Source organism: Chionomys nivalis, chromosome 9, assembly GCF_950005125.1.
Source record: "Chionomys nivalis chromosome 9, mChiNiv1.1, whole genome shotgun sequence".
Lineage (NCBI taxonomy): Eukaryota > Metazoa > Chordata > Mammalia > Rodentia > Cricetidae > Chionomys > Chionomys nivalis.
In genome coordinates this window covers 46,834,138-46,858,504 of record NC_080094.1, presented here as the reverse complement: position 1 = coordinate 46,858,504, position 24,367 = coordinate 46,834,138, and the positions used below count along the sequence as shown (strand labels likewise).

At 44.5% G+C, this 24,367-nt stretch overlaps 1 protein-coding gene across 1 annotated transcript in view; it reads left to right on the top strand.

Moving 5' to 3' along the window:
* Acoxl (acyl-CoA oxidase like) overlaps positions 1-24,367 on the top strand; it is a 296,568-nt gene that overhangs the window by 218,062 nt on the left and 54,139 nt on the right. The window lies entirely within an intron of this gene.

The window sequence follows — 24,367 nt, the reverse complement described above, 5'->3', positions numbered from 1 at the left end:
CTGATTCTCTCTCTCAGAAGCTATTGGCTGCCTGGAGCTCTTCCCCCAGGGGGTAGGAATTTTTTCAACACCTGTTGCCATTAGGCAGGGCCTACTTAGGCCACAATAGAGATTTCACAGGTGCAGCGTCCCTATCAAGCCAAGAATACACGATTTTTCAGCAGTCCCAGTCCTCTGGTTCTTACAGGCTTTCTGTCCCCTCTGCCTCTCTCTTCCCCACACCTTAGATGCGGAGGTTGTGTTGTATGTGTACCAAGTGGGGCTGAACATCCTGGTCACTTACTCTCCACATTTTGACCAGTTGTGGATCTCTGTAATAGCCCCCATTGGTGGCCAAAAAGAAACTACTTTGTTGAAGGGGGTCTCCCTTTTTCAATTGCTGTGATAAACTACCATGACCAAGGCAACTTATAAAATAAGTGCTTGATTTGGAGCTTGTCCTTGCAGAGAGTTAGAGTCCGTGAGCATCATGACGGAGAGCGTGGCAGCAGGCAGGCAGGTGTGGTTCTGGAGCAGGAGCTGAGCTCACATCTTTAGCTGCAAGCAGGAGGCAGAGAGAGGCAGGAAGATAATTGAGAATGGAACGAGCCTTTTGAAAGCTCAAAGCTCACCTCCAGTGACACACCTCTTCTAATAAGACCACACCTCCTAATCCTTCCTGAACAGTTCAACCATCTGGGGACCAAGCATTCAATCATATGACTCTATGGGGGCCATTCCCATTGAAACCACCACAAAGGGCAATAGCTATACTTATCTGTGGGTATAAGGATAAGTATTTAGAATATGGTTAGAAGCTTTGTTGGTTTAGGAAAATGGCAGTACTTTTCTCCTCTAGAGTCTGTGACTCCTCCAGACACAGTAGTTGGTTGAGTTTACAGTATGAGCCTCTGCTTTAGAGGGTGTGGGAACCCACTGGAAAAGATTGTTTTTAGAAAGCTGGTGCAAGCTCCCCTCCACCACACCACAAGGCCAAGTTGAAAGGGAAGGGGAGTGGTATACAAGCAAGCATCAGGACTTAACATCAAATCCAAGGCAGTAAACTGATTTGGAAACAAATACATACTACCATTGATTTTCCTTATAAGGAGATACGGATGGAGAGTTAGTGGAGACTGGAAACAAGGTTGCTAGAAGTGTAACTATGTAGCATTTGCTATTTAGACAATTACTCTGGCTCCGGTTCCCCCCCCCCCCCCCCCCCCCGGTAATTTTTTTTTTATTCTTTTTTACTTAAAATTTCCAACTGCTCCCCGTTTCCCATTTCCCTCCCCCTCCTCCCACATATTGCCCCCTCCCCCCGCTCCCCTCCCCCTATCCCCACTCCACTTCTCCTCCCCCTAGTCCACTCCCCCTCCCTCTCGATACTGAAGAGCAGTCCAAATTCCCTGCTCTACAGGAAGACCAAGGTCCTCCCACTTCTATCTAGGTCCAGGAAGGTGAGCATCCAAACAGGCTACGCTCCCACAAAGCCAGTTCATGTATTAGGATCGAAACCTAGTGCCATTGTCCTTGGCTTCTCATCAGCCTTCATTGTCCGCCTTGTTCAGAGAGTCCAGTTTCAACCCATGCTTATTCAGTCCCAGTCCAGCTGGCCTTGGAGAGCTCCCAATAGATCAGTTCCACTGTCACAGTGGGTGGGTGCACGCCTCGTGGTCCTGATTTCCTTGCTCATGTTCTCCCTCCTTCTGCTCCTCATTTGGACCTTAAGAGCTCAGACGGTTGATCCAAATTGGGTCTCTGTCTCTCTCTCGATCCATCGCCAGATGAAAGTTCCTGTGCCATTCTCCTTGGCCTCTCGTCAGCTCTCATTGTCCAACACATTCAGAGAGTCCGGTTTTATCCCATGTTTTTTCATTAGCAGTCCAGCTGGCCTTGGTGTCGCTCCGGTTTTTATTGTCATGAATGCACAGCCTGAGTACTCCGCCTGTGTAGGACTTAAAAGTAGATCTTTGAAATGGAAGGACAACACAGCACTTCTGCAGGCAATGGCAGTCGTTCTGCTTGCTACAAGTTCAGCCCTGACAATACTTTGCTCATGTCTATCGGCTGAGGCCGGGACTCTCCTCTTAGGCGCCCATCTGTAGAAAAGACAAACCGCCTGGGTTGGCTACTGATGGCCCATGAGTGGCGCATGCCCATGAGAAGGGCAATTAGGACATCCCTCAATCGGAGCTTGACAAACACTGGTTAGGAGGCAGCTGATGGATCTAGGAAAACATGATCATCAGTCAGCCCAGACAGAATCCACCACTGACTGTACCCAGGTGAGGGTCCAGATAGAACGGTGGCCATCAGTCTGCTTGTGAAATTTAAAAGACTCATTTTTATTATGTTCAATTATATATTCTTGTGCGTTTGGGGGTAGGGGTTATGTGCAAGTGAGTGCAGGGACCTGTGGAGGCCAGAGGCAGCGGATCCCACTGGAACTTGAGTTACAGGTGGTTGTGGTTCACCTGATGTGGGTGCTGGGAACTACAGGGCTCTCTGCAAGAGCAGCAGCACTTGCTCTTGCTGGTAACCACCAAGCCGTCTTTCTAGTCTTAGTTCTTAAGTTTTAAAACAAACAGGCTGGATAGATGGTTCCATGGCTAAAAGCATATTACATATCACATACTGCTCTTTCAGAGTGCCTGGCTTCCATTCCCAGCACCCATGTAGAGTGTCAGCCTGCAACTCCAGCTCCTCAGACTCTTATCATCCTCGCCTGACCTCCACAGACGCTGCACGCACCTGCTGATGTGTACCTCTGAATGCATCGTTAAGAGTAAAAGTAAAATTTAAACAAAAAAATCAAACAAAAAACACACATGATGACTAGAACAAGCAGATACTTTCCTGGAGGTCTCTTGACACATAAAAAGCAAGAGCTTTGCTTCAGACATAGATCATTAGAGTCAGAAAGTGGAATGTTTGCAAGTTTGCCTCCTCTCAGTTGACTAGTGTGTAAAGCTTCTGGAATGTAAAACAGCTTCTTATTGCTCAGTGAGAGATTAGGGTTTAAATCCTGAGTCAGGGAAGGGGTGACATGGCCGGGGAAGGAGTAAGTAGTGGTCTGGAGAGTTCTGGGAACAGAGAGGCAGGAAATGCCAAGGCAGGTTGCACTCAATTACCAGCTTTCATTGCTCTCAAGATTTGCATAGCTCCTCCCTCTTTGTTGTGGCCATCATTACTTTTTAAAAGCCCACTTAATAAATTCTCTCTCTCTCTCTCTCTCTCTCTCTCTCTCTCTCTCTCTCTCTCTCCCTCTCCCTCCCTCTCTCTCTCTCTCTCTCTCTCTCTCTCTCTCTCTCTCACACACGCACACACTTGTTCTGTTCCTTAGAGAACCCCGACTGAAATGTGTCATGAAAGATGTCCCTTTTACATGTTCTTTTTCTCACTATCTTGGTCCCTTCTCTGCCCACAGCAACCCAGACACCAGTCAATATTAGGACTCACATTTTCTCTTTTCCCCTCACTTCCAACTCTTTCTGTGTATGACTTTTCCTGTAAAGACATTAGCAAGTGTCTGCTCATTCCAGACAGAACACCTTGACAGAACAGAGATGATTCCCCCCCCTCCCGCCCCATGTCTAGCCTAGCGAATCAGTGAGATTCACTACAGAATGATAGATGAAGAGTGACTGGCAGGCAGGACTTCACTGGAAAGCCTGCTTCAGAATAGATCACGACAGCTGGGAATCTTCCTCTCAGTAGCAATTGTTCCGACTTACACAGCCTGTGCAGAGACCTTGTAAACTGTAAGCTTTAGAGGCTTCCTGTGCTTCATAAGTTGTGTTTACTTCCTGGGTCTTATGAGCTTCCCTCCTCCCTCGAGGAAGGAGTGTTTTTGTTCGGAGGAAATAGTCACATAATATCCTCTTTTTCTCATACACAGAGCCTGGAGTTATCTTTCCTAGGAGGGACTAGAAAGGTAAAGAAGAAGTCAAAATAAAGAAGACAGCCGGGAAAGGAAATTGCACTCCTGATAGCTACAGGGAGGAGTGGCCATTTCCACAGGAGTACGGGAACTTGGAAGGATCCTTGAGATCGTATTATTAGGCCCATTCCTTACAGGCAGTCGGCCTGGGACCCAGAGTCCCTGGTTTCTTCATGTGTCAGTCATCAGTGGCAAGAATGGGGCTGGGAAAGTTCAGAAGTGGGACTGCGAAGACAGCATCTTTTCCTATTGGTGCCTCCTACTGTTGCTACCAGCTGACTTCTTGACTAGGAAGTCTCTGTTTCTCCTATTCTTGCACATACTACTGGAAACAAAAAACTTCTCAAGTTATCCATTCAGTGAATTCCTATATATATCAGAATGGATTTGTAGATAATTATTTTATACTTTGAGTTATAATCCAATAATGTTGATCAAATTGTTCCCAGTTGTGGTCTTGGTGAGCTGCTTTGTTGTGGTTGGTCTCTGAGTCCCTTTGTTGAACACCCCACCACCTGTGTTCCCTCCCTCCTTCCCTCCCTGAGCATTTTCTTGCTTCCTGGTTTATCTTGCTTCATTACTAGCAACTCTGTATCAGTCACTTCTCGAAGGAGCTCAAATCCAGTGTCTTGTCCTCGGGTTCCCTCTGCTTCCTATTCAAAGCCATAGAATAAATATAAATATGAGCATACATTGAGTCATGTACATTAGAAATCACAGGCATTTAAAGGTAACTCCAACCTCGATACAAACAGCAGGGATTGTTCTGATGTCACTCTCCCGTCTGCTGTTTCTTGCTTGTTTGCGAATTCCCAGGATGTCTGTTAAGAACTTAACAGAATTGCTCCTGGTGGGGAACACATTAACTAACGAGGATGCAGTATTCTTCTCTGTAACATTAGCCCTAAGAATCAAAACAGTGTTTCTAACATTTAATTATCATTCATTCTACTCTCTGCAAGGCTGTCTGTTCATGTACAACAAACAGGATCCCATTTGTAGTCTTTTTTCAAGTCCGCCTATATCCTGGCTGGTGTATACCTCCTTTCTCATCCCTTTGAAAATTATTATTATCAAGGTCTCTATAAAAACCCATGAAGCTCCCTAGCCTCGCTGCTGTGCAGAAAGCTGCATTCAGGGAACTCTTGGTCCTTTCTCATCTGCATACCCTGTTCTTTGGCGTTTCTTTCTGTTATGGTTTGAAGCTGAAATAGCCCCTCTGCAGTCTGAAGTGTTGAAGACTTAGCTCCTCTCAGGCAGTTCTTGAGAGGTGACTGAGGACTCAAACATGGTCCGTGGAGTAAGCCATTGCCGGATCTGCAGTTTGGTGGTACTATGGATCAGCGGCAGAAACTACAAGGTAGGTCTTAGTGGGAGGAACTGGGTCACTAGGGCTGTGCCCCTGAAGAGTCTCTCTCTGTGAGTCTTTCTCCCCCCCTTCCTCCTTCCCTCCCTCCCTTCTTTCCCCCTCTTTGTTCCCCTCTCCTTTCCAGTCACCATGAAGTGAGCATGCTCCAATGTTCTGTTTCACATAACCCAGAAACAATAGACCGCTTGTGCATCTCAGGGATTGCGTCCTGATGAGGAAGAGTGTGGGCTCACCTTTCCCATCCTCACTACCACACTTCCATCTCTTCCTTTCCCCCTTCACGTCCCCTTTAGCAGTATTTCTTTCCCACAAATGAGTGTAGTACGCACGTATGCCTGCTCATAATGCCATTTTCTTCTACGGCCGGTCACCTTCCTTAGACTTGTTTCTCTCCCTTAACACCACACCCCAAATGCACCATGAGGGCCTAGCCATCCCTGCCTCACCTTCCTGCGCTGCAGAGTAATCTCTTTGTGGCTGTATCTCAGCTCACTGAGCCTCTCTCATGTGTTTGATTTCCCACTTAGCATTTTGTAACTACTGAAACTGCACGCAGAGGGAGAGGTGACGTCAGGGGTGTCTACTTCCTCATCCACAGAATAGAAACTGTTCGCATGCTTTTCTTCTCACTGCTTTGATGGGCTGTGTGGATGTTATCTCCATGCTGTGTGTGTGTGTGTGTGTGTGTGTGTGTGAGCAGCTTTTGTCTGTGTGAGGACTACTTGAGTTTCTCTTGTGTTTTCTGCTCATGCCCTTTTCCCTCCTCCATAAAATTCTGATATTTTGCTCAGCAATATTTTTTTCTGTGCTGAGTAATGAACCAAAATATCCTCTTTCTCTTTAAAAAAAGCCTCTGAAATATTTGAATATTTAGCAACACATTAAGAAATACTCTATGAAGAAAAAAAACCAAAATATAATAGTGATTAAAAAAAGAATAATTAAGGGATAAAGTATGTTAATCAGAATGATAATAAAATTACAGCGTACCAAACTCTGTGGAGAGAATTCTTAGAAGACAATGTACAGATTGAAATAAATGATGTAAACTGCCACCTTAAAGGGCAGAAATAGAATAACAGGTGAGTAGAGATAGCAACAAAAATAAGAGAAATATAAAACACAGGGAGAAACATCAGCAAACTTAAAAGTCTCTTCTTTGAAATGGTTAACAGAATTGATTGACCCATTGCAACAGTGATCAAGAAAGAGGGGGGCCAAGTGTGAGCAAGTGATATCAGGAACAAAGAGGGAATACGCTGACATCTTGACACACACTCTGGGCTCTGTAGTGTGGCACAGCCCGGACAAGCATGAGCAGTGTGGTCAAGACAGGGTTAGGAGAAAATCCCAGAGAAACGACTCCAGCTAGGAGCGGTGGCACACACCTTTAATCACAATGCTCAGGAGAGAGGGAAAGGTGGACTTCCGTGAATTAGAGGCCAGCCTATCCTACAGAGCAAGTTCCAGGACAGCCAAAGCTACACAGAAAACCCCCGTCTCAAAAACAAAAACAAAACAAAACAAACAAAAACTCAAAAACAAAAACAAAAAAACCCAAAGCAACAATAACAAACAAAAAACAAAAACTCAAATGCTAACAAAAAATAAAAGATCTGAAAGTATTATTAAATGAATTTGATTTTTAAGAAAACATTGCTATAACTGAAAAGCTTCAGGTTTATGTCATTTTCTTGTTGAATCCTGCCTTTCATTTTAAACACAGCAGTGCTGTCTCTGCTAGGCAGTGTTTTGACACTTTGCCACAAAGACACAGTATAACAAGGAAAAGATTGATCTTGGCCCACAGTTTCTGAGGCCTCAGCCCATGCTGACTGGCATTCTCTTCCATACTGTGCTAAGTCAGAGCATTGTGATGTAGGGTGTGGCAGCTTACCCTCAGCAGCTAGGAAGCAGAAGGAAGAAAAAGGAGAGGCTGCAGATAACGCCTTGCTCAAAGTGCATCCCCGGGGACCTGCCTCTTCCAAAGGCCCCACCTCTAAAAGTTACCAATAGCTCCCAAAAATTGAACCCTGAGCTCAGGATCATGCCTTCAATAGGAGCCTGTTGGTGACTCTTCAGATCCCAGCCACAATACCACTAGTCTGCTCTTAAAAATAACTCAAGACTGATCAGTTCACGTAGAACAAGAAAAAAATGACAAGTGAGCGTTCTTTATAAATACAGGTGAAAATGCATATCAGCAACATAATGACTAACACCAGGAATATGTTTTAAAAACAAATTACATCATAACCGAGAAGGGTTTATTCCAGTTTATTAACCTGTAAGATAGGTTTAATATTAAGTATGAGTCAATGATATAGACATCAGTCAGTGAAAGCTATTATTACAAAACAAAGTAGAGGATATGTATGATAATTTGTTATGAAAATATTTTTTGAGACAGGGAGCTCACTGTGGAGACCAGTCTGGTCTTGAACTCACAGAGATCCCCATGTTCCTGCCTCTCAAGAGCTGAGATTAAAGGTGAATACTGGCATGCCCAGCCATGAAAACATTTTCACAAAACTCCTGATTAAAGAAGAAAATCTCAGTAGGTTATATCAAAGAATATATAAAAGAATATAAAAGAAACATGAACGAATTTCTCTCTAATTGAGAAGGGCATATCTATAGAGAATATAAAGCTAACATCATGTCTAATGGTGGAAAATCACAAACATTCTCCTAAAGGAGAAGTCAGAGCAAGGGTGTCTAGTTTTACCACCTCTATTTGGCATCATACTTCAGAGCCTTGTCAGGAGAAAGGGAGGGAGACAGGGACAGAGAGAAAGGGAGAGGGGGGATAAATGGGGAGAAGGGGAAAGAGAAAAAGGGAGGGAGATGTGTGGGCTGTGGCAGAAGAAATAAAACTGTCTTAATTCACGGGTGAAATAAATGGGGCTTTTGTTTGTTTGTTTTTGATAGAAGACCTAAAAGGTGGGCCAGCAATGTGCCTCAGTGGGTCAGCAGGTAAAGAAGCTTGCACCCAAACCTGGAGACCCAAGTTCAATCCCCAGGACTCTGTAAAGGTCGGCAGGGACCCAGCTCCACAAAATTGTTCTTGGATCACTACAGGCATGGCACATCCCTGCATCAAGCATACACACACGATACAATAATAAACAAAACAAAAATGAAAAGAAGACCTAAAAGAGCTTAACAAACAGAACACTACAGAATTGAAGGAGCGCTGTATGACAGTGAGATGCTAAATTCAATACTCAGATCAAAGCTTATTTGTACATCCACTCACTAGGCAACTGGAAAATAAAAGCTGATTTATAGTACACTAACAAATATGAGCATCTTACACAGATACTTAGCAATAAAAATCCCAAAGCATGAAAGACCTGCTCACAGAACACTGCAAAATACACACCGAGTAACTCAAGAAATACTAAAAATAATGTGGAGACACAGCACGTTAACGTTGCCGTAAGATGTATAGACTCCTCCCATGAAGTCAGCTCTATTTCAGTCAAAATCTTGGAAAGAGTGTAAACTTACAAGCTCACTTGACAGTTTCTATAGAAACACAAGTGATGTAAAACAGCCCACAGAGCTTTGAAAAAAGTGGAAGTCACAGGAGGACTGGTGCCAACTGATTCCTTTTGTAACAGAGACTGCTTGTTTGTTTCCCAGCTGCCCAGACCCAAATAATCACACAGAAACTATATTAATTACAACATTGTTTGTCCTATTAGCTCAGGCTTCTTATTAAGTAACTCTTACATCTTAAATTAACTCATTTCTATTAATCTGTGTATCACCATGAGGTTGTGGCCTACTGGCAAGACTCCAGAGTGTCCTCCTCCTCCAGCAGGTACATGGTGTCTCCCTAACTCTGCCTATTCTCTCTCTATATCCATTCCAGCCTGGCTGTATTCCTGCCGTGCCATAGGCCAAAGCATCTTTATTCATTAATTGCCCAAAGCAACATGTATACAGAAGGACATCCCACATCATTTCCTTTTTTCTGTCGAAAAAGTAAGGTTTTAACTTTAACATAGTAACATTACATATAATAAAAGAATTGTCAAGCAAGAATTGCAGTTACAATATTTTTGTGAGTGTAAAGTTTCATATTTAATTTATCTTTTATCATAACTAAGGAAAACTATAGCTTTGGAGTCTTAAACTCCACCAAAGGTTATAATATTACTTAGGTAAACAGGAAGTACATTGTAAGTAACTTGCAAAGTTCTAGAATTGACAGAGGCATCTTGCTGCCTAGACAGTCACCCAAAGTTCTTTTGTAATGTTGGGAATCTGTCTTCAGCCTATAGATCCATAGTATCTGGAAGACTTTCCATGAATTGGGAAATTTGAAAGACTGCTTCACCTATATTGGCATTTTGTCAGTCACTTTCTTCTGTGTCCTTAAAAATGTCTGGCAGTTTCATTAGTGGAGCAGGAACCCTGAAATACTGTCTCACGTTCTTTAGGAAAGTTCAACAGTCATTTTTTGAGGTTATTGCATGTCCAGTTTACATGGCATGCCATCAAGCAGTTCAGGCAAGAACAATTTCTTGCCCAAATGGCTAGCCTTGTCACATTGAAGGCAAATTCTATAATGAGTTTCTTCAATGCCCATCAACCTCTCTGAAGTATTGGTGCAGCCAGAAGCAGACATGTCTCACCATCTAGAAAAGTCTAAGTTCTTAAAACCTTTTAAATACCATATTCTATAGGCCTTTGAAAGAGTTGAAGAATACCTATCCACCTAAAATATAACTCTGTATATTTAGAAAGCCTAACATGACTCCAAGTTTGACTATTAAATTCCTAATTTTAAATTATGCATTACATTCTTAAATGAGTTGTATAGACATAATACCTTAAACAAGAGTAGAAATATATATATACATATATATATCAAAATTGACCTTAAATTTATATCAATAAACCAATGTCCATACCAATGTAAAGTATTTATTTCTATATCATATCCCCTTTTAAATGAAAACAAACATTTATAAACAATTGTTTTGGGAATTTAGGTGTAGTTTTCTCTGAACTGATTCCTGCTGTTTATTGGCCAAAGTATTTTTAGGGTTCATGGAGACATTTTGGGGGGTTCTTTTCCATCAAGCCACATTAGCCAGAAGGAATCCACAGGTTCCCATTCTCTATAGAAACAGAAGCAGAACCTCTTTTCCAAAGTAACACACTCTTAGACTCAAATTTTGAAGCCAAGATACCTTTAATATATATATTATATATATAATATATATATATATGTATATTAGTTTAGCTTAGTAGTCCTCAGAATCAAATGTCTCTCTGTAGTCAAAAACTTCAAAGAAAACAAAATAATATACATAATCCAAGCTCTCTGTGTATTTTCCATCTTTATGTGGCTTTTTTACTCTATTACTTTTTAATATTTATTTTATTATCTTTACTCCTTTAATCTATGACTGAACCTTTCTATATTATAACTGTCTATACTCTTTTTCCTCTCTCTCCTAAGCCCACATACATTTTTTTAAAAACACACTGTGACACATTCAGAGGTTAATTTTTGTCTGAATCTGTCTTTATTGCATACTGTGATCATTTTCTGACCAGGGGTACCTTTTTTTTTTTTTAATTGCTAAGCAGGTGTGGCTAGGACTAACTCCTCAGCCCTGCCTGTTGCCTCTGCCCCATCCACCATCCCAGAGGTCCTGTTTACTGCCTCTACTAGTCATGCTCACTGCCAGGGACAGGGACACAGCAGGTAGATATAGCCATTAGGCAATTTGTAACACACTGCTCACAGACTCCATTTAAGCATCAGACATCCGAAAGAGCCAGAGGTTCATGCTGCCAGCATGAACAAGGAAGCTGTCTCTTAAAGAGGCCATGCAGTTTTACTGCTAATACTGAATCAAGAAGTCATCTCCTAAAAGGGACATGCCTCTGCTTGTCTCTAGCAAACAGAGCCACCTGAGAAAATGCTGCTACGCTACTAAGAAGCCATGCTTAATTCTGTTCTTTTGTTTAGAATTCCTTCCCAAGCTCTCTCAGGTTTTATGTGGATATAGTTGCCCACATTGGTACCATTTTGTGAACAGAGACACTCGTTCATTTCCTGGCTATCCAGACCCAAATAATCACACAGAAACTATATTAATTACACCACTCTGGCCAATAGCTTAGGCATATTCCTAGCTAGCTCTTAAATCTTAAATTAACTCATTTCTTTTAATTTGTGCATTGCTACGAGGCTGTGGCCTACCAGTAAGGTCCTTCTCCTTCAGCAGTTACATAGCATCCTTCCTGACTCCACCTTCTCTCTATATATCCCTTCAGCCTGGCTATACTCTGCTCTGCCACAGGCCAAAACAGCTTTATTCATTAACTAATAAAAGCAACACATATACAAAAGGACATCCCACATCAGATTCCACATTGTGTGCTGAGGCTGTCCTAGTTCAGCCATGGGAATGTTGGTATGAAGCTGTGCACACCACCAGAGCACTGCCAGGTGCACTTAGCCATACATATTTGCTTATTCAATTTCTGACAAACATGAAATAAGTTCAATGATGAAGAGAGAATGTTGGAGGAGGATGCTTGTTCTTTCTGACCTCCCAGGTAGCTTAGACCCAAAATAATCACATAGAAACTGTATTAATTAAATCACTGCTTGGCCCATTAGTTCTAGCTTCTTATTGTCTAAGTCTTACATATTAATATAACACATCTCTATTAATCTGTATAGCACCATGAGGTCATGGCCTACCAGCAAAGTTTCAGCACTGGTGGCAGCTCCATGGCATCTCTTTGAGTCCACCTTCCTCCTCCCATGCTATAGGCCAAGCCAGTTCTTTATTCATTAGCCAGTAAAAGCAACACAAAGACAGAAGGACCTCCCACACCAAGAGGATTTTTAAAATAGTGACATAAAGTAGATTCTGAATGGAAAATGAACTGTGGACTGTTTCCTACTCAATATGGAAATGCTCATTAAAGACCCATCATAGACCTGAATAGAAGAAGGGAAACTATAAATTTCCAAAGAAAACAGGGAAGTATCATCAGCATTATGCTGGAAGCCAGAGTCAAAAAAAATCTCTTAGAAAAACGGAAAGCACCCATCATTTACATTAGCTATTGGTACACTGTTATTGTCTGAAAGCCAGCCATCAGAACAGAGGCAAGCTCTAAGCCTTGGAGCAATTCCCCCAGTGTCTGTGTCTGGCACAAGCTTTTATCCAGAATGTGTGGAGAACTCTCTCGCTGCAATAGTGAAAAGATACAATCTGAGAAAACTTTGCACAAAAGACTTGAAATCCACCTCATAAAAGAAGATAAAAGGAAAGCTAATGAGCATGTGAAACTGCCTGATCTTATTAGTCAGAGGGAGCCAGAAATCAAAACCACAACGAAGTACCAATACCAGCCCACTGGCGCATTTCAGCTGAAGTGCTCCATGGAGCTCAGCCCAGCAGTGATGCAGGGCAACCCTGGGTCTCATAACTAAGACATTCCAAGGTGGAAACATAGGAGCTGGGGCTGTAGCATGATAGCAGAGTGTTCATTCATTTTCCATGCACAAGGCCCGGAGTTCAGTTCCCTGTTCTCTCTCTCTCTCTCTCTCTCTCTCTCTCTCTCTCTCTCTCTCTCTCTCTCTGTATGTATCAAATACACAGCTATGTGGTTCATAAATAGCCTTATAGAGGACCGTTCATAGCAGTTTTATTAATAACCCCAAGTTGGAAACTGGAAACCGAATGTTTATAGATATGAAAACTAGAGAGGTAAATTGTGCTTGACTTCACAAGGTGAATCATGTGAAACAGCATGTGTGAATTTTACAGACACGCTTAGTGATATGAAAGAGTTTTACTGGCTGGTCCCATTTATGTGGCAGTCAAGGAGGGAAAGACTAGCTGAGAGTGATGCAGTAGTCACCATCCAGGGGAGAGAGTGGTGTTGCATGGGGAAGCTCCGAAGGGCCTGGGAAATGCTGTCTCTTGATTGGCATGGTTCCAATGAGTATGTACACATACAGAAGAACTCACGGATGGGTGTTGGAGACATGACTCAGTCATTACAGTGCCAGCTGTACAAGCGTGAGGACCTGAGTTCAATTCCTAGCATCCACTGTAGTCACAGTGCTGGGGAGGCAGAAATGAGGATCTTTGGGACTTCCTGGCCAGCTAGTCTTTCCAAATTGGGGAGCTCTGGGTTGAGCAAGAGAGTCTGTTTTTAACAAAACAAAGTGGGGGGCGGTGGAGATGGCTCAGAGGTAAAGAGCACCAGGTGCTCTTCCAGAGGCCCTGGGTTCAATTCTAGGCAACCACATGCTGGCTCACAACCATCTATAATAAGATCTGGTGCCCTCTTCTCGCAGGCAGAATGCTGTTTACATAATAAATAAATAAATAAATCTTTTTTTTAAGTGAAGGGCAATTAAAGATGATACTAACATTGACCCAGACCCCCACATACAACCGTGTGAACATGTGCACATGCCTCCCCCAAACACTTTAAAAGGCATTGAGCTGCAAACTAAAGGTTGATGCGTTACACATCTAACTGTGCATATGGTATATATATCTCAATGACAGGATTTAAAGGTCTAACTCAAACAGGGCATCTCGGCAGTTAGGCTGTATACATGAGAGTCCCTCCATTTTTCTATATAAGTTGTAAACTTTGAGGTCCTACAGGTGGCTCAACCTGTTGTCTCTTATAGATCGAGTGAGGAAAAGAATCAATGACAAAGGACATCAGTGAGAATTCACTAGGGTCTGTTCTGTGCTGGGCTCTGTGTTAAACAATTTTTAATGTCACATGGAAAAATGCAGTGGGTCCATAGGTCACCCAGCAGCACAGAATTTAGACAGCATGGTGACAGACCAGACTGCGAGAGGCAAGCTGTGGAGGGCCAGCCCTGATGACACACAGAGGAGCCAAAGAGCCTGGACATTCTGCTGGGACCTTGATTTGAGGCCAGACCTCAGAAAACAGGTCTTTGGAAATATGGTAAGGATGGGGCCAGTCCTGATAGACTTGTAATTCCTTGGAGAGCTCCCTGACCAGGGTTAACATAGGGACAGAAAAATTAGTTAATGCAACAATGTACCTGCCAGCCAGTTGGTGGTGGGGCATGCCTTTAACCCCAGCACTTGGGAGGCAGAGGGAATTGGATCTCTGTGAGTTCAAGGTCAGCCTGGTCTACAAAGGGATTTCCAGGACAGTCAGACAGAGAAACCCTGTCTAAGAAAAAAAAAAGTGCACCCATCATTCCACTTCAGGCTGCCCTCTCCAAAGGCAGATCGTTGTGCTCAGCTGAGGTCACAGTCCTTGGCAGAGTTCTTGTCACTGCAGTTGTGAACTAGATGAAGGGAACCAATAAAGTGATCCTAGCGCTTGCCCTCCGTGGTTTGATGCCAGCTCAGTGGGGCAACCGCCCTCCTGCCTGCAGGGATGTCAGTTAGACCACAGGCAGGCAGGGAGCTTCTGCTTCCACCAACCAGGTTGAAGCAGCTCACGTCATTAGGGATGAAGCATTTAACCAAACACAGGGGTGACATGTGGAATCAATACCAAGCCTAAATACGGAGAACAGACTTGGTCTGTCCCCATCCAGGGACACACATCTGGCCTGCGAACAATGAAGACAGTGCTAAGGCCAGTTTTACTCCCTTGTTTCAGAGGCTAACAAGGGAATCAAGAGGCCCCTTACTGACTTAGAATCCTTCCTGGTAGCTTGTATAAACATGCCCAGATTCCCGCTGGTCTCTTTCTTATGCTTACTGGCTACTCAGGCAGTTAGTGCTGGTTCCAGTGAGTGGATATTTAGCTTAGTAGGTAAAGTGCTTGCCTAACAAGCATGAGGCCCTGGGTTCGATCCCCAGCACCACATGAGAGCAGTGTTGTAAGGCACATTTGTAATCCTGGAATTTGAGAGGTGGAGTAGGTCATCATTGAGACTGACCTGAGTACCATTAAAAGAAAGTAAGCTCCTCAGTTCAGTGAAAGAAACATAACTGCTTAGTTGAAACTTAGGATGTATAATTAAGAAAGGACAGATGGAAAGAAAAGACCTATAGGTGTTTTTATTTGAACTATGTTTTTGTTTGAAAATGTTGTTATAGGGACTCATATATACCAGGCACTGTGAGTGTTGTAGGCTGTAAAGGTATATAATCCCTGTCCTCTAGGAGGAAGGGTGGCTTGGTACACAGAGAGATGGAGGAGAGAGAAGGCTCCTGTGTTCTCAGTTCGGGACAGATGGGGGAGGCAGTGAGGATGGAGGTGAATGGGCATAAAGTGAGGCTGGACCTTCCAGACAAGACTTGGGGAAGTCAGGGAACAACTGTCGCAGCCACTCTAGAACCGAGCTAGTCAGATTTTCATGTCACAAGCTAGAGACACCAGTAAGGGAGGGTGACAGCGCTGTTTGGTGGTCCGCCGCATTGTGTATCCTGTACAAGGCACTGAAGACCTTCTACGTCACCTTCACAGAGGAATCCTGTGACGAACCTCCTCTTGTCAGTACTACAAGAGTCACCAACAGCCCAGAGTGTGAGCCTCAGCTGAGATGGTAGCAGAGAAACCAGAGAGCTGGTTGATGGAGCTTTGGGTCATTTGATACAGAGCAAAGGTGCACTGGGCGCCAGCTTGCATCTTGGGAACACAGTCGGCATGATCAAAGAAGAAAGACCCCTAAGAAGTCCCAGTTATAGCAGGGTTAGTGATTTCCATTCCAGATGCTTCTCCTCTGAACTCATCCCTAGTGCCCCCAGTTTTCTCCACATAATACCCATCTCTCAGCTCTCACCTCCTGGATCCCAGGTTCCTCACCAGCAGAACAGCTGAAGCTTCAGGAAACAAGATCTCCAGGCACTATTTCTTTCCCATATTAAATGTATGTTGGTCTGCCTTTTGTGAACTTGAAGTAATCACTAAGGCAATCAGGTCCAGTAACACAGTCTTCATCTGAATGGGGAGTATATGCTGTTGAAATGCGATCTAGCTGACCAGACTCCAGATGCATGCGTCGGTGCCTGTACAGTGTATTTAAGGCCCTGTGATTGGATTCTTCCTCTTCTCTCTCTACAAGAACAGCTAAGGAGGAACTTTGCAAATGAGGATGCTGTCAGGAAAGGGACCAGGCAGCAAACATTTACTTACAAATCTGTTACTGGAAATTATCAAGGTCCATTTCAGGAGTTGAGCTTTCAAAACTAAATGGCCAGAGAGAATGCATCACCCATAATCATTTTCTATCCCTGATGGCTCGGAAATGAAAAGCAGACTCTTCATTGGACATGAAAGCAGGGGAAATTAGGAAGTAATATATTCAATTGTAGAAGCCATTGTTCTGGTCAGGCACTCAGACTTGTGCTAGTGCCTGCGATCATGCAGCCAATCAGAGCAGTGCTCACACTCCAGTACTGAAGACTTCCTGGGATGGATGTACCAGCTGGGTGGGAGGGTAGAGGAGAACGCCAAAAATACCGAGAAGACCACATCTGGGGAGAGAAGATGCCGGGGGCTTCTAGGAGGACGTGGAAACCTTGAAGCCAGGAGGAGGGAGCAGAGGAAGAAGACATGCTGGTAGACATGCATGTGGAAATATCTGGACCTGGGGTTGGGCATTTAAAGTTCATTTGGTGGTAGAGTGCTGGTCTAGCATTTACAAGGTGCTGAGGCATTCCCTAGAGGTGGAGGATCAGAAGTTCAAGGCCATCTTGTGATACTAGAAGGTTTGAGGTTGACCTTGGAGACATGAGACCCTGTTTTAAAAAATAAATATGTCTGAAGAAAAGAAGGAAGCATGTGTCTTAGAACTGGACATAGATCTGGGTAGAGGGAAATCATGTGTGTATGTACAGACATAGGTATGTGTATGCATGAGTGTGTGTGTGTGTGTGTGTGTGTGCATCTAAGTTCACCTTTTTTTTTCTTTTTTTCGTCGTTTCACTCTGTAGTCAGGATGGCCTGGAACTCATTGTGTGGCCAAGGCTGTCCTCAAACTTGTAGCAATCTCCCTTCCTGCTGCCTCATCTGAGATTACAGGTATGAGATACCAGATGTGAGTCCACGCCTATGGAGTGCACACTCTCCCAGGCACTCCTGGAAAGATGGTGCCTTTGCTGCTGTGGGCAGAGCAACAGACTTCTGCGTGAGTAATGACGCGGGTCTAAGCCACATCCCTGACAAACTGAGGACAAGGTGCCAGACAGCCTTAGTCCTTGGAACCAGCTATGCCTGTGTGCCATTGGAACATCTACTCTGTGTTTCTCTCAGAACACATGTGAATTCCAGCCCTGCACCACAGGGCACTCCCCTAGGTAAGGCTGCCACATTGTGAGAGAAGGCTTCTGGTGCAACAGGAGCTGGTGCAGGGCCAGGGGCAGGCAGGGGTCTGCACACAGGGGAGGAAAGAGCAAGGTAGCAGAGAAGAGTGCCCTGGGAAGAAAACTGCCCTGGTATTGCATCACCTGGGGATTCAGAACCCAACCAGGAACCATAGCTCCTCTTGGAGCCAGGAGCAGTTTTGGGGGGATAGTCAGTTTCTGTAAAAGGGCTCTCCTAAGGGCAGCATGACAGCACGGAGGGCAAGGGAACTTGCTGCCTAGCCTGAAGAAGATCTGAGTTCGAGTCCTAGAAACCTACTCAGTGGAAGGAGAGGACCAACTCCCTCCACAAGTGACTATGCCCCCCCCAAAAAAAACCCAATAGGGTTCTCCAGAGGAATAGAACCAATAAACTGTATATATGATTAAAAGCGAGGATGTATTGCACTGGCTTCCATGCTCACAGTGTTTTGTCTGCTGGAGAACTTTGGAAGCTGAGAGTCATTAGCTGTAAGCCCAAGAAGCTAGACACTTTACAAAAAGAGACCCCTCCAGACCGTGAGCAAGTGATTGAGCTGGGGACCCAGTCAGGAACAGAGGTGTGGAACTGGCAGAGGAACTAGATTACCTGCCTGGCTGAAGAACTCGGTGGGCACAGGGCACAAGGGCCAGGAGAAGTCCTGGGCAAGCTGCCGTAGGGATCTTAAAACGGGTTGCTGGGAAGAAGAAAGGCAGAGGGTGCCCTGCAACTTTTGGAGATGTGGAGGAAAAACCAGAGTTTTTTTTTAATTTTTTTTTTTTTTTTTTGGTTTTTCGAGACAGGGTTTCTCTGTGGCTTTGGAGCCTGTCCTGGAACTAGCTCTTGTAGACCAGGCTGGTCTCGAACTCACAGAGATTCACCTGCCTCTGCCTCCCAAGTGCTGGGATTAAAGGCGTGCGCCACCAGTGTAACAGAAAAACCAGAGTTGAGATGGGAAAAGGGAATGTTCGGGTCAGGAGAACTTGGCAAACAGGAACTAGGCATCCGCTCATCCAATCCATTGTTCCCTTGGGCCTGGCAAAGTGCTAGAGTTGAAGAGCCCACACTCCCACTGACTGGGTTAGGAAGGGACCAGGATGCCCCTAAAACACTCAGAAGAGGGAGAATATCAACCACAATGCTGGCCCGCAGTGGTTTATCTAAATGTGGTCTTGTTCTCTCACAATAGGAAAACAGAGGCAGATAGCCAGAGCCCCACTGTGGTTCCATGGCCAAAGCCCAACAGGGCTCTTGCTGTGGTTCTGTGGCTCTTACTGTCCTTCCTCTCTGCTCCCATGATGTGAGTTAAATTGTTTCCAGCAGAAGGGTGTATGTTCAAGTCCTTATCCTCAGGACCCATGAATGCCAACTTAATTGGAAAAGGGGTCTGTGTAGCTATAACCAAGTTATAACTGAGGAAGTCATCCTGGAGAGCAGTGGCCTTACTCCAATATGCCTGATGCCCTCAGAAGAGGGGAGAAGCACAGACCAGATGCATGGAAGGAAACTTGTAGCAATGGCCACCAAGATTAGAGCCATACAGTGGCAGGCCAAGGAAGGCCAGAGAGCTGGCCACGGCCTGAGGTTGAGCATGGCAAGGCAGCATGCTTGGACAGGACGGGGTCTGCTGACACCTTGGCTTGGGAGCAGACCTCTAGAGTGGGAAGAACATCTGCCTCTATTGTCTCAGGCTCCAGAGACTGTGGCCATTTGGTCCAGGAGCCTCCAGAAGCCAGCCAAGCTCTGTAGCCCAGTTTTTCACCATCCTCTCAGCTGTGCGGTGGCTGGGGTTGCAGACCAGGAGAGGACAGAGAAGAAAGCAGGCACCTACCTGGGTGGGGTCTTTTTATCAGGGAAGTGGTGGCGGCCTTGGACGCTGTGTGTCCAACCCTAGTGACAGAAGTACTTTGTAGAAAATCGTCTTCTATATACAAATGTGCATATGCACACACACACATATATGGAATAATATATTGCATATTTTTTAAATTTACTAATCTCAGGTATTTTGTCACTGGGTTTGAACAAATGCTTGTAAATGCTTGTACTCAAATAGCTCTTACCAAAACTAGATGCAGAATACGCCCATCACCCCAGAGGGCCCCTTCAAGCCACTCTGTCATCTGTCAATCTCTCCTCCCAAACAGGTCCTGGAAAATTCTGATCTTTTCTTTGCTATCGACTCATGGAACCATCGCTTGCTTCTTCACTTTGCATAATTTATTGCAAACACAATAATAAGCCTTTTGATTCTGGCTTCTGCCACTTTGCAAAGTGCTTCTGAGATCATGCAGCTGTGGCTCTGTGTGTGTGGTTGTTCCTTTTTGCTACAGAGTAGTATTTCTTTATAAGGGTCTATACAGTCTGTTTGCCCAGTAACGGATTGCTGGACATATGGATTGATACCTGTTTGGTGATTATGAATAAAACTTTAATGAACATTTTCTTACAACTCTTTACATAGACAGCTGTCTTTGATTCATCTGTATAAACACCTCAGAGTGGAACCACTGGTTTCCCTGGTGGCTGCGTGCTGAATTTCTTAAGGAACTACCAGACTGTTTCCAAAGTGGCCACGGCATCTTGTGCCTACCAGCAATGCAATGATCGCCGGCTGCCAGGCATCCTGGTTCACCCTCAGATTGCCAGTCTTACTCATCGTTGCCATAGTGGGTGTAAAGTGGCATCCCACTGTGGTCTTGATTTGCATTTCTCAAACCATCTTTGTGTGTTTATTTTCCATGTCAGATACAGATGGGTGAAGAGTCTGCTCACAGGTTCTGCCATGTGTTTAAGTAGGTTTTCCTTTTTCACGGTGTGTTTTATGTCTGTGCTTCCTTTCCCACGCATTTCTGTTGCTGTCCTTGTATTTATGCCTGTGCTTAGGTAGCTTTGTAAAAGCCCATCATACATGCGCTTTGCAAACATTTCCGCTGATCCATTACCCGACCTTTTAGAGCGGTGTGCTGCAAGAGGAAAGAACTTATTAAAGCTTTTCATATCATAGCTCCTGGGCTTTTTGTCTAACACAATGTGGCTAAGGTTTTCCTCCAGTGGTTTCTAAATCCTTATGAGTTTAGCTCTAACATTCAGGCCGGCCCCTCGCTTTGGCACAGAGTGTGAAGTAAGGGTTGAGGTTTGTTTGGGTTTGTATGTGGGTGTGCACTTATCCTGGTAGAATTTGTTTCTTTCCCGTCTTCGACCGTAGGTGTGTGGCTGTATTCCTGGACTCCCTGCCTGGTCCCGTTCCTCTGTACCTCTAGCCTTATCCCAATTACTCACGGCTGTGTTTACCGTAGCTTTTTTTTTTTTTTTAAGTCTTTCAATCAGATCACGTGACTCTCCAAGGTTTTTCTTTCTCAAAACTGCCTTCGGCTATTCTAGGTCTTCTGTTGTCCGGGCAGCCTTTGTAGCCATCTCACAAATTTCTACCAAAGCCAAAAGTCTGCTGGAATTTTGATGGGCGTGGAAGAAGTGACCGTACAGCGAAACAAGGGTTTCCCACCTGTGAACACAGTAGCTCCACCTTTCATTTAGGGGACTTTGTAAATTTCTCTGTGCAATATCTTTTGGGTTTTGTGTATAAATTTTACATGTTTTATAAGTTCTTAATGTTTCTGATGTTGCCATGATATTTTTAAAAGATTTATTTTATTTTCATTTATGTATATGTGCCTGTGTGTATACCACATGCATGCAGTACATGTGGAGGCCAGAAGAGGGTGATGGATCTCCTGGAGCTGGAGTTACAGGCTGTTGTGAGCGTCCCTGTATGGGTACAAAGATCTGAATTTGGATCTCCTGAGAGAGGAGCAAGTCTTCTTAACAACTGAGCTGTCTCTCTGGCCCCATAATGGGATTTTTATTTCACATTTTCAATTGTTCATGGCTGGAATATAGACACAGGGTTGATTTTTAAAGTATTGCTCTTGAACCTTGTGACTCACTTAATTCACTTATAAGGTCTAAGACCTTCATTATATACTCCTTGGCATTTCTCTATAGATGAACATGTATTTTTAATATAAGACTTACTGCTTTCATTTCTTTTTCTTGCCTTATTGCCCTGTCTAGCTCCTCTAGCTCCATGTGAAGAAGAACGCCATCCTTTCCAGAAGGAAAAAAAAAATTTATTCTTTCACCATTAAATATGATGATAGCTGAGGGTATATTTATTATGGATCATCTATAAGGAATGGTTTCTAGCTGGCTATAGTGCTGCTGAGATACATTCTAGAAATGAAAGGGGAATGGGTATGCTCATCTAGTGCCAGGAAGGCCTTTCTCCCAGTCTGTTGTTGCTCTGTATGCCGACTGTGCTCTGAGTGTGTCTTTTCATTAGACTCTTGAAGGATGGCCTGCTGTTTACAGGTGTGGTCACCTGTGGTAACATGAGCCCTACTAGTGGGAGGGGTAGGGCTTCCGGTACTTTCCCTTGCTCCATTGGGAGGCAGGGCAGGAGCTTTGGAGTCTGTGTGTCCAGTTCTAACTTCACTCTGCAATGTTAGGCAAATCGTTCAGCCTCTCTGGGTCACGATTTCAGCCCGTGACATGAAAATATCAGCAAATATCGAAGGCTTCTGAAGATTAAGTAAGTGAGCAAATAAAATTAAATGCTTAAAACAGTGCCTGTTCCCTGGTACACTTTAAGGACTCAGTTTGGATGCGCCTAGTTTAAACTCAGGTTTCCAGTAGCTATTTACGGCCGCAGATAAAGGGCAACTGTCCCTTTAAAAGTCTTAAACCTCCCACAAAGGTGCCTAGGAGGAAGGTTGGTTTCTTTTGTATTGTAACATTGCTAGTGTAGTAAAGACTCTTCAACACTCCACCATTGCAGACAAGCTGTTATACCTGTGGGCAGTGACATTCTCAGAGCTGATGCCAGCATCTGGGGGTGGGGAGGGGGGCTTGGAGGACCCGCTGCTCCCTGGATCCTCCTCTTTCCCCTTTTTCTCACTCTCTTTGAGGAGGCAAAGATGTCTCCAGGACCTTTCCAGTCACTTAGCTGCCCCTGGTTTTCTGCTGATCAGACCAGTGAAGAGCTTTTTTCCCTTATCACTCTGTTTGGGCCATCTGCATGGTGGCTTGTTCTTCCCGCTGCCTTGTGTGCGCTCTTCAGGAGAGCCGAGCCCTGGCATTATTCTGTAAGGTGATAGATGAACGCTGTTTCCAGACTTTCTTCGGGAACTTGTAGCAACTGCCAAAGTTTCCATGAATGTCCCACCACGGGGTCAAGAGAGTCACCAGTCTCTGTCCTGCCTCGTCAGTTAGAACAATGACACCTGTCCAGGGAGATATCTATTCAGGAAGCATCCGTGCCGACACTGTCTGTCCATTCCCTGACTGTCATGATGCCCGGTTAGATGTGGAGCTGGTGAGTCACGTGACATGGCTCTCCTGACTGTGCCCACTGCCCCGGGTCCTCATATTGAATTATACATGGCAGAGGCTCCCTGCAGATCTGTTTTTCCGCTAGCGCACAAAGCACTATTAGAGGAGGCATCTGACAGAGAGAGCTCCAGGCCCTGAAGAGGCGAAGCCACCGCAAAGTTGGTTACTTTCCAACTGAGAGGCCCGTCAGCTTGGGGGTGACACAAATGGGAAGTTGATACATCAAGTGTAACTTTCTGTTTGAGTCTTAGTTCCTTGAGAACACACAGTCACTAAAAGTTTGATATCAAATCATTCAGTCTTCGAAACAAAGAAAGAGGAGGAGGAACAAAGTAAAGGTCAGCAGCGCCAAGTTTAACTGAGGGCTCTGGTCAGTAAGAGGAGCCTCGGGCTCCACGCCCAGGACACCCGCAGGGGCTCACTTGAATGTTGCTGCTTGCTGGGTACCAGTGAAGTGATGCACACAAACAGGCTGTGGCTCCTGTCTCCATGACTCTGTTCATTTCTCATGTCATCAGACACTGAACACAAAAGGAAGCACCCGATGGCAGTGGAAGCAAGGACACTGAGTACTGCACCTCAGCAGTCAGCTTGTCACCCATGGCTGAACCTACTACTAGTACTTGCTAAATGGACATAGTTCATTGTATATATGCTTCCTGAGCAAGTGATATTATAGGCCTTTACCACAAGGCCCACCTCAAATTTCTCCTTGAACATGTGTTTCCTCCTAGGTATCAGGTATAACTAGACATCATACCTGATGTGTGAGGACTTAACATACACACACACACACACACTCATGCACACATATACACATACACGAACACTCATACATACACATGCACACATACATGAACACTCATATACACACATATATACACACATACATGAATACTCATATACACATGCACACATACATACACACATATATGCACACACACATACATGAACATTCATATACACACATGCGCACACACACACACACACACAGACCGGACTTCCTGGACACTACCAGGACATTCATTCTGTTCACAAGTTGCTCTTACCGGTCATGCAGCCAGCCTCTCAGTGACTGTGCAATGCCCACGTGTATGTTGTATGGACCCTTTGGATATTTGCTGGGTTGGTTGGTAAAGACCTCTAAGCCTGGGTACTTGGGAGGCTGGAGTAGGAGGATCACCAGTTTAAGCCCACCAGACAACTCAGTGAGGTTCTGTCTCAGGATATAAAATTAGAGGAGGGTGCTATTGGGTAGTGTCACTCAGTCCATGGTAGAGTGTTTAGCTTGTATGCCAGAAGCCCCAGCACCTCCCTCTCTCTCAAACACCCACACTGCTCCCCCACCCCAAGAAAAA